Source organism: Giraffa tippelskirchi, chromosome 10 (genome assembly GCF_054371585.1).
Source record: "Giraffa tippelskirchi isolate mGirTip1 chromosome 10, T2T-mGirTip1v1.2.pri, whole genome shotgun sequence".
In the NCBI taxonomy this organism is placed as follows: Eukaryota; Metazoa; Chordata; class Mammalia; order Artiodactyla; family Giraffidae; genus Giraffa; species Giraffa tippelskirchi.
The window spans coordinates 11491258-11503516 of record NC_137284.1 but is presented as its reverse complement, the minus strand read 5'-3'; the positions used below and the strand labels follow the sequence as shown (position 1 = coordinate 11503516).

Genomic DNA, 12259 nt, shown 5'->3' with positions numbered 1-12259 from the left:
CTCATAGGGGCAAATGACATTTTGCTGAAAGTTTGATTTCATTTTAGGTTCAAAGAATGTGATAACACAATAAACAACTCCTTACAAAGAATTTCAATTGCTAAAGATAATTATTTGACTTAATTTCAATATACAGTCCTTAAAGAAAAAATGGAATCAACAGAGAGAAGTAACAGCTTGTAAATCACCTACTTGGGCTGACAACCTGTCCAGAATTGCAGAGCCCTGGAAAGTTCCAGAGGAAGGCAATCTGGAATCCCAATTGGGAAATAGTCCTAGGTGGTCCTTGGACATCACAGGTGGGACTACAGATTGCAGGTTTGGGGCCCTCCACTTATAATCCCAGGCTGCAAACTGATATCATCATCAGTTTCCCTGTAAAAGTGAAGCTCTAGTTTGACTTTAATTTTTTACAATGCTTTTTCTTTCACCTCGTGAATTACAGGATTTTCCAGACCCTGGGGGCTAGCCAGGCCTCAAGGGGCTCAGGAAATTCCAAGACTCACTCCCTCTTCTTATCTAAGGTGCTAGTTGACGTCACTGATAAACGTTGGTGTGCTTGCAGCACGCATGTAGTCCAGGCAGAGTCCAGGAAAGGTCAGAATTTGATCAGAGGCCTGCTCTCCTACTTCTGAAGCCTGAAGAAGACTGCCTCAATTTTAATTTCCCTAACAGCATCACATCTTCCCAAGTGGCACTAGTGGTAAAGAACTCCTGCCAATGCAGGAGCCACGGGTTTGATCCCTGTGTTGGGAAGGTCCTCTGGAGTAGATAATGGCAACCCACTCCAGTATTCTTGCCTGGAGAATCCCATGGATGGAGGAGTCTGGCAGGCTACAGTCCACAGCATCGCAAAGAGTCAGACATTTCTTCCAATATTGAAACTGCTCTTTTGTAATACTGTTTTAGAACTTCGATGGAGTTTAGTGTCAATGGTGTCTCTGATCTGTGCCATCTGTCCCACTACCTAAAGCCACTCATACTTCACTGGGCTGTGTTGTGTTGTGTTGTGCAAGTTGTTTCAGTAGTGTCCGACTCTACCATTTGACCTCTTTTCCTCCTAGCTCTCTCCTCTCCATCTGTGGACAGCAATGCACATCTCATGAAGTGGCTAGGAAGACCACACGAGATCACAATCTCTAACATGGCCCGTAACATTTCCTTGTATCACTTTATTAGCAGTGTTTTATCTACAAGTTGGAAAGAGTCTCCTCACACTTAGATTGTGCAGTTCAGTTTGGTTTTTCATCCAAGAACGAAGAAAGAGATTACAGTGGAATTTTCTGTATTATGAGAGTTTTCCCTGGCCACTCCTCACAGACACTAATAGAGCAAAGGTTTTATCTAGAGGTTCATATTTCTCATCAGACTCATGGTGGCTTAAAAGAGAACATTAGAGCAGGTTAGAGCATATATAGCTAGGTAACCTTCACCGCCAGTGCATGCTCAGAACTCAATGTGTCCTGAGTACTTCAGTTGAGGAAAGAAGCATGAAGTGGCTTGGACTCCTGGGGCTGGTAGCTCTCTCAGAGTGCATAGTCATGTAAGTGCGGGGACTCTAAGTGACATCGTCTGTTTTTTTTTTTGGTTTTTTATTCTCATCCTCTTATTCTTCTACCTGTCAGGGTTAGAAGGGAATGTAATCACTCCTGACAGTCTAAAGTCAACTCTCACTTGTTGATAAGTACTTTGTCACAGATTCTGTGAGGCCTTAGGCTCTCCATGAAAACCTGTAGGATCACAGAACTCTCCGGTCCAGCCACATCATGTCCTATGTAAAATTGCATTCCTTGTAATTGTTCAGTGTGCAACCTGTGCAACTGTAGGTGTGGTCTGAAGAAACAACATTTCTCCTGTATGTGGTTCTAAACCTCTCTGGTCTGTCTTCATTTCTGTGTAAATGTGTCTATGCCTTCAGCTCTGTATCTCTCTATTTTATCTCTCTCTTCAGATGCCTCTGTGCATGCAGAACTCTCTTCAGTTCAGTTCAGTTCAATCGCTCAGTCGTGTCTGACTCTTTGCAACCCCATGAATCACAGCACGCCAGTCTTCCCTGTCCACCACCAACTCCCGGAGTTTACCCAAACTCATATCCATCGAGTCAGTTATGCCATCTAACCATCTCATCCTCTGTCCTCCCCTTCTCCTCCTTCCCACAATCCTTCCCAGCATTAGGGCCTTTTCAAATGAGTCAACTCTTCGTATGAGGTGGCCAAAGTATTGGAGTTTCAGCTTCAGCATCAGTCTTTCCAATGAACACTCAGGACTGATCTCATTTACGATGAACTGGTTGGATTTCCTTGCAGTCCAAGGGACTCTCAAGAGTCTTCTCCAACACCACAGCTCAAAAGAATCAATTTTTGGCACTCAGCTTTCTTCACCATCCAACTCTCACATCCATACATGACCACTGGAAAAACCATAGCCCTGACTAGATGGACCTTTGTTGGCAAAGTAATGTCTCTGCTTCTAAACATGCTGTCTAGGTTAATCATAACCTTCCTTGCAAGGAGTAAGCATCTTTTAATTTCATGGCTGCAATCACCATCAGCAGTGATTTTGGAGTCCAAAAAAAAATAAAGTATGACACTGTTTTCATTTTTCCCCATCTACTTCCCATGATGTGATGGGACCAGATGCCACAATCTTAGTTACTTCCCATGATGTGATGGGACCAGATGCCATGATCTTAGTTTTCTGAACGTTGAGGTTTAAGCCAAGTTTTTCACTCTCGTCTTTCACTTTCATCAAGAGGCTCTTTAGTTCTTCCTCACTTTCTGCCATAAGGGTGGTTTCATCTGCATATCTGATGTTATTGATATTTTCCTGGCAATCTTGATTCCAGCTTGTGTTTCCTCCAGCCCAGCGGAACTCTCTTAGTCTTTTCCTTTTTAAAAACATTCTTCTTGTCTTCTCTTAACCTCCTTTATTTATTCCCCATCTCTTGGCCTCCTCTGTTCTGCTTGAGCCCAGAAGAAAGATCAGTAGTACCATTTCTCTGCTCTTTTAGCCCTAACAAGCAGTGTGACCATAGCCAAGTCTCCAACACCTTACATTTCAAATTCCCCCCTGCATAAAGAGGATGATGAACCCCTTCTACCTCCTTCCCCAAGCTTCCTTGAGAATGATACTGTGGGATGGCCATAGCTATGATAATGGCTGACATTGTTGAGACTTCCTACATATCAGGTCCATTATATCCATCATCTCACTTACAATCTAAGCCATTTTATGTGGGGGTGGAGGTGAGGATTATTATATTCCACCTTTTTATCGATGGGGAAATGGAGACTTCAAATGATCATATGCCTTACCCAAAATTATGGAACAGAACCTGTGTTCAGACCTAGGTCTTTGCCATGGTCATTGCATGGCATCCTAATAATAAGGTGACACTCATAAAAATGCCGGAGAAGGCAATGGCACCCCACTCCAGTACTCTTGCCTGGAGAATCCCAGGGACGGGGAAGCCTGGTGGGCTGCCGTCTGTGGGGTCACACAGAGTCTGACACGACTAAAGTGACTTAGCATTAGCATAAAAATGCTTGGAAAATACACAGTGCCTTTACAACGTCAGGTATGACAGTCTGTGTAACACAGATCACTGATTGCTGCCCCTTCTCTGTTTTCTTTTCCTCATGGCTGGTGAAAGAATCCCTGTTACACAAATGAAGACCATGCCAGAAACTCTAAGGGAAAGAACACCCTTTCAGCTGGTCCCAGAATGACACTAATGAGCAAAGCATAACTTATCATCCCCTGAGGAACCACAAGGATGTGAGTGTGGGAGGATGGTGCTCCACAGCGCCCCCTGGTGCTCTAGCTTTGCCCTGGGGTTAAGGTGGAGATGCCAGTGGGGTTGTTGGGGCTGGAGCTCCTGCAGGAGGCAGAAACATGGGGGAACAGGGACCCCATTCCCAGAGGAGAAGACAGTGTCATCCTCAACTCTTGGTCTGTGGTGACTGGGCCCAGCAATGACCAGGGGGCAGATAAACATCCATTTCTGTGCCAAAGGTGTATCACTAGTTTGAGGGAGATTGTTCTTTCTGAACTAAGTGAGCCACTCACAGATGAAGGGTGATCCATGCCAATCAAAAGATAAAGGCAACTGCAAATCAAGTGTGAAATCCCAGGAACAGGAATGTCAGCATCCACAGATGCATGGATAGCAGTAAAAACGTTCCTGAGTCCCTATGGCATGTGAGGCCATATGAATCTAGCACTACTGTTCTTGCTATTGATTTGAAAAAAGGTCTGATCTCTTCTTCACGAATGCACAAGCCATCCTGAGAGACAGGCAGGGAGTAAATAGTTGTCAAATAAAATGGCCACCTGCCTGGTGTTGAGAGGACATCGTTCGAGTTTAGAAGAAGTGGCCTGGGATGACCTAGGAGGGCATCTGTGAAAGAAGGGACTCAGTTTGGGCTTTGAGGAGGAGACTGGAGATCTTCTCAAATGAAGGTGCCACGACTTCCCTGGTGGTCCAATTGATAAGAATCTGTGCTTCCATTGAGAGAGTGGCAGGTTCTATCCTGAGTCAAGACAGTAAAATCCAGTATGCCGTGCAGCCCTAACAGAAAGGAAAGGAATCAAATCAGGCAGTGATCTGAGCAGAGGCTGTGAGGTGGGGTGGTTGCAGAGTGATTTCAGGAGACATAGGACACCTCAAGTGTGGCAGCAGTCTGCGAAGCAAGGGTGGCCAGTGCAGCCAAGTCTGCCCTAACCACTCCATCTTGGCCTCTGTCGTTGGCCTGCATTGGCAACATCAACATTGGAACACCCCCTCAGGAGTTCCAGGTCCTCTTTGACACCGGTTCATCTAGCTTGTGGGTGCCTTCAATATACTGCCAGAGTCACAGCCGCTGTGAGTGCCTGCCCCCCCCCCACCTCGCCTATCTTGTATTTCCCCTCCAACTCTCTTCTTCATCCTTGGCACCTGGCGGACACTCATCTCTTGGGTCTACAGATAAACACAACAGCTTCGACCCTCGTAACTCCTCCACCTTCCAGGGCACGAAGCAGATCTTCAATACCAACTACAGCTCTACGTTGGTAAAGGAATATCTTGGCTATGACACTGTTCAGGTAATGTGGAAACAGAAGCTGAGTCGGGGCTGGCCCTGGGTGCAACCACTGCTTACAAAACAGAGGCTGGACCAGCTGGCAGTCCACTAGTGACTGGATGTCTGCCCCTCAGGACCCTGTCCCTGGGTAGATAGCGCCTCAGCTGACACACAAACTCCCAGAATAGCTAATCCAGACAGTGGCTTGGGGCATGGACTTACAGCTCCTTTGCCCATGAGTAGCTCAAGATTCATTTCACTGGGAGCAGGGAGAGTGGGGAGAAAACACCACATTTATATTCTCAAACTATGCTGAGTGATTTCATGGTAATAACTCATGTGAACCTGCAACAATCACACGCAACAGGTACTATGTTTAGCTTCATGATACAGGTGAAGGAACTGAGGTGCAGAGAGCAAGGGCCTTGCCAGGGTTACACATCTAGTAAGTGGTGTAGCTGGGCTGGCCAATCAGGACTCAAGCAGGTGTGGGAAATTGGGAAGAGGATAAAACTGATCTGGGGTTCCTGGGGGCAGCACAGAGCTTCAGGTATCCAGACAGGAAAAGCAGGGGGCCAAACACATGGGAGGGGACTGATAAATGGGTTCTCACTCTAGTGAGAACACAGGATAATAAAAACTATGGCCTGACTTCCCCAAAGTGCTTGAATATTTCCACACCTTCCTTGCCCTGTCTCTTTCTCTCTCTCTTTCCCAAACAAACACATGCACACACAAACATATTCCCAAATGCATGTTTCCCAGGCAGAATTTTCTCGAGCACCTTGCTAGTGACATTATATAATTGGCTTCTATCTCTCTTGGCAGACACAGAATTCACAAGCATTGCCTTGAATTCAGTTCATTTCTGTCATTAGGGCCTCCCTGGTGGTTCAGATGGTAAAGCATCTGCCTGCAATGCAGGAGACCCGAGTTCGATCCCTGGGTGGTGAAAATCTCCTGAAGAAGGAAATGGCAACCCAGTCCAGTACTCTTGCCTGGAAAATTCCATGGACGGAAGAGCCTGGTAGGCTACAGTCCATGGGGTCGCAAAGCGTTGGCCACTCAGAGACTTCACTTTCTTACTGTCATCACATCATAGTGATGCCGAGGAGAAGGCTATTCTGCTCTACTCATTGTGTCCTCAGGGGGCACCACTGGGTCCTGTCCTGACTCTTGGTTGCCCCACCTGTACAGAAGGCATGAGGGCCAATTTGACTCACTCAGATGGTGCTTGCAGGAGGAGCAGGTGATGTTAAAACCCACAGCCCTGGAAAACTGGAACATGAATTCCTGTCCCAGCTTGGTCTGATCACCTGAGATTGGTCCAGAGTACAGCCAGGCCTCAGTTCTTCTCTGCAGTGCTAATGACATCTATACCCAAGCCTGGTCCCAGGCCCACTTCCCAATCCTTTATGTGGGAACACTCTCCTCTCCACAGATCGGGAACCTTGTTAGTGTGGCCCAGCCATTTGGCCTGACCCTGTAGCAGATTGGGTTTGAAGATGTACCCTTTGATGGCATCCTGGGATTAGGTTACCCCCGCCCCACTGTCACAGGGGCCACCCCGATCTTTGACAACCTGAAGAAACAAGGAGTCATTTCTGAGCCTGTCTTTGCCTTCTACTTGAGCAGGTGAGTCTGAGGTGGGCCAGGCCTCTCTAATTTAGGTGTGAGATGCTTTCAGTTGCATGAAAAATTATAGAGCACCTGATCTGGAAGTTTCCTGAGAGATAGTCTTGCCCAGGGTAACTATGGCCGCAGAGCCTTACCTGGCCCCATCACTGGTATTTATAAATAAAGTTTTATTGTTCAAAACCATGATCATGGGCTCAGGGGCAGGGACTTGGTCCAGGGGGTGAGGGAAGAGGGTGAACAATGGAAGGTGTCAGGAAACAGGTTGGAAGAAAAAGCAATAGGATTTGCTGATGCATTTGATATGGAAGGGCTTCTCTGGTGACTCAGATGTTAAAGAATGTGCTTGCAATTCAGGGGACCTAGGTTCGATCCCTAGATCAGGAAGATCCCCTGGGGAAGGGAATGGCTATCCACTCCAGGATCTTTGCTTGGAGAATTCCAAGGACAGAGGAGCCTGGTGGGCTACTGTCCATGGGCTTTCAAAGAGTCAGACAGGAATGAGTGATTAACACACACACAGACACTTGATATGGAAAGAAGGAGAGGGGTGGCGGGAATGTTTCCTTCCTCACTCGCATTTCACCAGGAGCCCAGGACCAGTTACACAGTCTGTGGGAGCCAGTGCAAAATAAAAATGTGGGACCCTTTGTTTAACAAGTATTTAGATTGCAAGACAGGGAGAGCCCCATCAACAGCACAGGTCACAGGCTCGTGAAGCCAACCCTGGGTGAGACTGAACCCTCACCCTTATTGTCCTTGAGCCTGAGCTGTTTTTGAAAAATGACAGGCTAGACAATGAGGAAGACAGACCCCTCCAGCAAAGTGTCCTCTGAGGGTATTTCTGAGCACTTAAGTCACCATAGAGGACCAGGACCTCTTCAGAAACTTGGGTGGTCAAAGCACAGCCTGGCTGCCTACCTTTGAACTTCCTCTGTGACAGTCATTAGCTGTGACCAACCCAGATCCACTAGTCAATCCCTCTGAGCCTCAGTTTCTGCATCTGTAAAATGGGTTCTGTAGTAGTGCTTCTGATGGGTGGATAAGCACAACCCTCAGACAGGGGGTGGTGTTACTCTCCTCCAAGAAGTCCCTCTCTTCCTTCTCTCCACAGTCAGGAGAACGGCAGCGTGGTGATGTTTGGAGGGGTGAACCGTGCTTACTATAAGGGAGAACTCAACTGGGTACCCGTGTCCCAAGTGGGCAACTGGCATATAAACATGGACAGGTGAGCATCTCCCTCTGAGAGCCACCCCAAGTGAGGCTCCCACATGTGAACATGGACATATGCAGACACACACGAATGCACCCCAGCTACACAGCCCCACACCCAGACACAGACTCCACCCACAAAGATGCACATAGTAACACACACAGCCTCAGACTTAAAAACACACAAAGGCATACCAATACACACACGAACACAGACACCTAGAGAAACGGTGATATGCAGACATAGACACACACACACCCAAGACACATATAGACACACGCAGACATACAAGCACACAGATACACACACCACCCATGGATTGATAATCACCCCAGGCCTCCTGATCAGGGCTCTGACCAGGAGAATGGGGTCCAGAAAGGCCTGTGCAGCTGGGGCAGGGCTGCATCCACCACACTGTGAGGAGGGAACATGTTTGAGGACCCTAAAGTGTAGTGAAAAGAGGATCAGGGAGAATTTCACCAGCCTGAACACAGTTGTGATAAGATGACCAGCTGTCCAGGGCTACCTGGGACTGAGAAAGTTCTCAGTAGACAGTACTGCCAGTTTAAAAACAGGGCAAGGCCTTCACAAACCGGTCAAATTGGTCTTCTTAGGGAGAAGCTACCCAGCAGTGGAGAGAGGTTGGCTGCAATCTTGAGACTTGAAAGCAACTCAGAGAGACACCTTCCTAGCCATAGCTACCTGCCTTTCTTCCAAGGCACACAGTGGGGCAGGGGCTGTGACAGAAGGAATCAGGCAGCTGGGATTCAGGAGCGGCCTGAAAACAAGGGGCAATAATTGATGGGAATCTGTGTGATAGCCTCACATAAATGCTTTCCTGTGTTTCAGTGGCCCTCTGGGCTAGCTCAGGGCCTGGCTGAGGGCCTCCGTGTCTGAGCCAGATGAAGGGGCGGTGCGGGAAGGCAACCTTCCCCAGGGCAGCCTGGGTCTCCCTCCCACTAACACTCTGAGCATCTGTTGCCTCAGGGAACCTCCATATTCACTTCCATTATTGGTCAGACACCAGATATAGGTGTCTGGATGTTCCTCGTTCATTTTTTCATTGATTCATTGATTCATTCACAAACATACATTGTGCACCCCTTGTGTGCTGGGCACTTGAGGGAGGCACAGAGGACACAACTCGCCCTCACATCTAGTGAGGCAGACGCACATGAAATGACTCACACACACAGTGAATTACCACCTTGGTACCTGCTAGACACGGGGAAGGGTCTACAGAGACTGAGCAAGACAGGAGCCTGATCTAGTTTAGGAGGAAGATTTCATTGTCAAAGTGACATTTAACCTGGAAACTGAAAGATGAGCAGAAATCCTCTAGACCAAAGAGATAGGTGGCCTTCTAGGAAGGGTGACCAGCACATGCCAAGGCCCTGAGATATGAAAGAGTTGGTGCATTCAATAACTGAAGGGAAGTCAAAGAACATGAAATGACCAGAGGAAAGGAAAACAGAGACAGGGAAAGAGCTGAAAGGCTGTTCAGGAGACAGTCAGGCAGTCATGTTCAGGGGACAGTCATGGGGGAGATTTCACAGTGATGCTGGTGCCTGTTTTATCCCATTTTCTCTGAGCATCTCCATGAACAGGACAGTGATCGCTTGTAAACTTGGCTGCCAGGCCCTCATGGATACAGGGACTGCCTTTCTGCATGGCCCAAGAGTACCGGTCAGCGAAATCCAGAAACTCATCCACGCCAGGCCCATCCATCATGAGGTCAAGGGTCACTTGATGGGGTCACTCCCAGACTCTCTATACAAAGATCAGCAGGGCTAACCTCTCTTCCTCTTTCTGTTACAGAACTTGGTTTCCTGCCAAGCCATCTGGATACTGCCTCCTATTGTCTTCACTATCAATGGAATAGACTATCCAGTACCCGCCCAAGCTTACATCCAAGTGAGGGGACAATCCTGGGGGCTGGTTCTCAAATCTGGGACTTGCAGGAATTCATAAACTACTCCTGGGAGGAGGGCGCCCTCTGCAGGATCAGCCACATCATTGCAGATGTGGCTGAGCCCACGTGGCTAGGCCAGTGCCTCCCACAAAAGCAACCCCTGAAAGGAAATGACAGTCTGGGACATCCATCCACCTGAAATAAGTGTGGAGTCACTACCCCATGCTCGCATGGTGGGAGTCACAAGGAGAGGGTAACACTAAGAGCCTTTGCCTTAAAGAGCTTCAGTTCAACCAGAGCCCTCAGATGCATGAGCATGGAAAGTCAGCTCTAGCAATCCGTGAATTTGCCAAGTGACAAGGAAGGTTGGCTGGGGACAGACCCAGTGTTGTCTCCCCACTCTAGTGATTAACAGTCTCCCTTCCCTTCTGAAAAGTGTCAGATTGGGATCATAAATTACATGCTTACCCTAGTTCTTGGCTGCAACTTCCCCTTGCTAAGCCCCAGTTCCCAATCTGTGAGTTGGGATACCTGACTCCTCATTTGGATCCTAATATGAGTAAAAGGTGCGCAGAGACTGCACAATTCTTGCATGTGGTTGAGGGTTAATTTCAGTTCTCTATGGGAGTTCAGAGCAGGCTAATGGGCTCAAAGAAGCTTTTGAGGAAGACAGGGAATTTCATTAATTCTAAAATCCCAGTCTTATGGAGACTTGAGGAACACTTTTTGGTCAATGCAAATCTAAACTGGATTCCATGCAAATGGCACCCCTGGGGGCTGTGAAAAGGGATTCTGGGGGCAGATTAGGGGTGATGAGGGCTACAGACTTGGAGGCACCACGAAAAATCATGAACTCAGCCTGGAGTGACCAGGGAGGGTGAGTGTGGGTCAAGTAAGGCTGTGTAGAGGGCTCGAGCACAGTTTTAAGGAAAAGGGTTGTGGGGAAGGAGAAGAAACAGAATTTTCTGCAGAGAAAAGAGGGAGGTAGGAACAGCAAGGAATTACGGGCCATTCTTGTTCTCTTTTTGAAAATTTTGTTGAAGTATAGTGGATTTACAATGATCTGTTTATTCCTGCCATAAAGCAAAGAGACTCAAATATATATATATGTATATTTTCATATTCTTTTCCATTACTGTTAATCATGGGATGTTGAATATGGTTCCCTGTATTATACAGTATGACTTTGTTGTTTATTCATCCTCTCTATATGTTTGCATCTTATAATCCCTGCCTGCCTGACCCTTTTCCTCCCTAATGGCAACCACATGTCTTGGCCCTTCTAGTTGTTGGAAGGGCCCCTACTTCCACTGCTGCTGAGAGAGTCACTTGATTCTTACCAAAGGGAGGAAGTAAAACCAGGAAACTTGCTAACTCTGGATATTGATGAGGGAGACAGGTAAGGGCTCAGGCTGACTACTATGTATTTTTGTTTCCCCAGCGTTTGTCAGGCCACTGCTTCAGCAACTTTCTCGTGTGCCCACAGCGTGTGAATGAGTCGGAGACCTGGATCCTGGGTGATGTCTTCCTGAAGCTGTATTTCTCGGTTTTCGATCGAGGAAACAACAGGATTGGCCTGGCTCCCGCAGTGTAAATGCTGGGCTACTTCATGAATCAATCAGGCCCTCTCCAAACACACACTCATGTGAGAGCACCGTGGGTGGGGCCAGGGATGCTGGTGAACTGTGTTTGTTGCTCTGCAAAGCCCTACTCTCTATGAAGAATAAAGGATTTCATCTCAATGGTGCTCCTATGAATGGGTGCCTCTCTTTGGGTCAGGGAGGTGCATCACATTTGGGAAGGATCTAGAATCAAGTCTGAAGCACAAGTGAGAGAAGCCCAACTCCAGCTGGTTTGAAGAAAAGGGGAGACTTATTGGAAGGATACTGGGGATCTGGACACATGAACCAGAGCAGAGCCAAAGGTCTCTGTGACTGGACCTGAGTAATCAGACACCATTGGCTCACGCCTTGCCTCCCCTGCTCCTTCCCTTTATGCATCTTTGACTCTTTAAGCCTGAAAGCCTTCTTCCCTCAGGCTTCTACACTTAGTGAAAGATTCTGAGGTTGCCTGTCTGAAGGTTTTATATCCCTAAAGTATATAGCCCAGAAGGAAAGAGACTCAGAAAACATCACTTTACCAGGAAGGGATATAAAGAACTGGTCTACCTCAGATCATAATTTTAACCCTGGACCAACCATCCTGATGGGGTCAGGTGGTACTATGATTAGCTTTACTTAAGCATGTGACCCTGTCCCCCAGCAAACATGATTGACTGCTTCCTCCATAACCAGGTGACTGGAGTTGAGGTGATGCACCATCAAAGAAGTGTCAGGGGGCTGTTCTAGACCATGAAAGTGTTTAAGACTGCCCCAACAACTCCACCCCCTCCTCATTTAGAAGAATGTCTGTTATTATTGTTCAGTTGCTAAGTAG

The 12259-nt window shown here is 47.4% G+C and overlaps 1 pseudogene; it reads left to right on the top strand.

Annotated features, from left to right (window-relative positions):
• Positions 1 to 1490: 1490 nt before the first annotated feature.
• LOC145524465 (pregnancy-associated glycoprotein 2-like) lies at positions 1491 to 11417 on the top strand (annotated as a pseudogene).
• Positions 11418 to 12259: the final 842 nt, after the last annotated feature.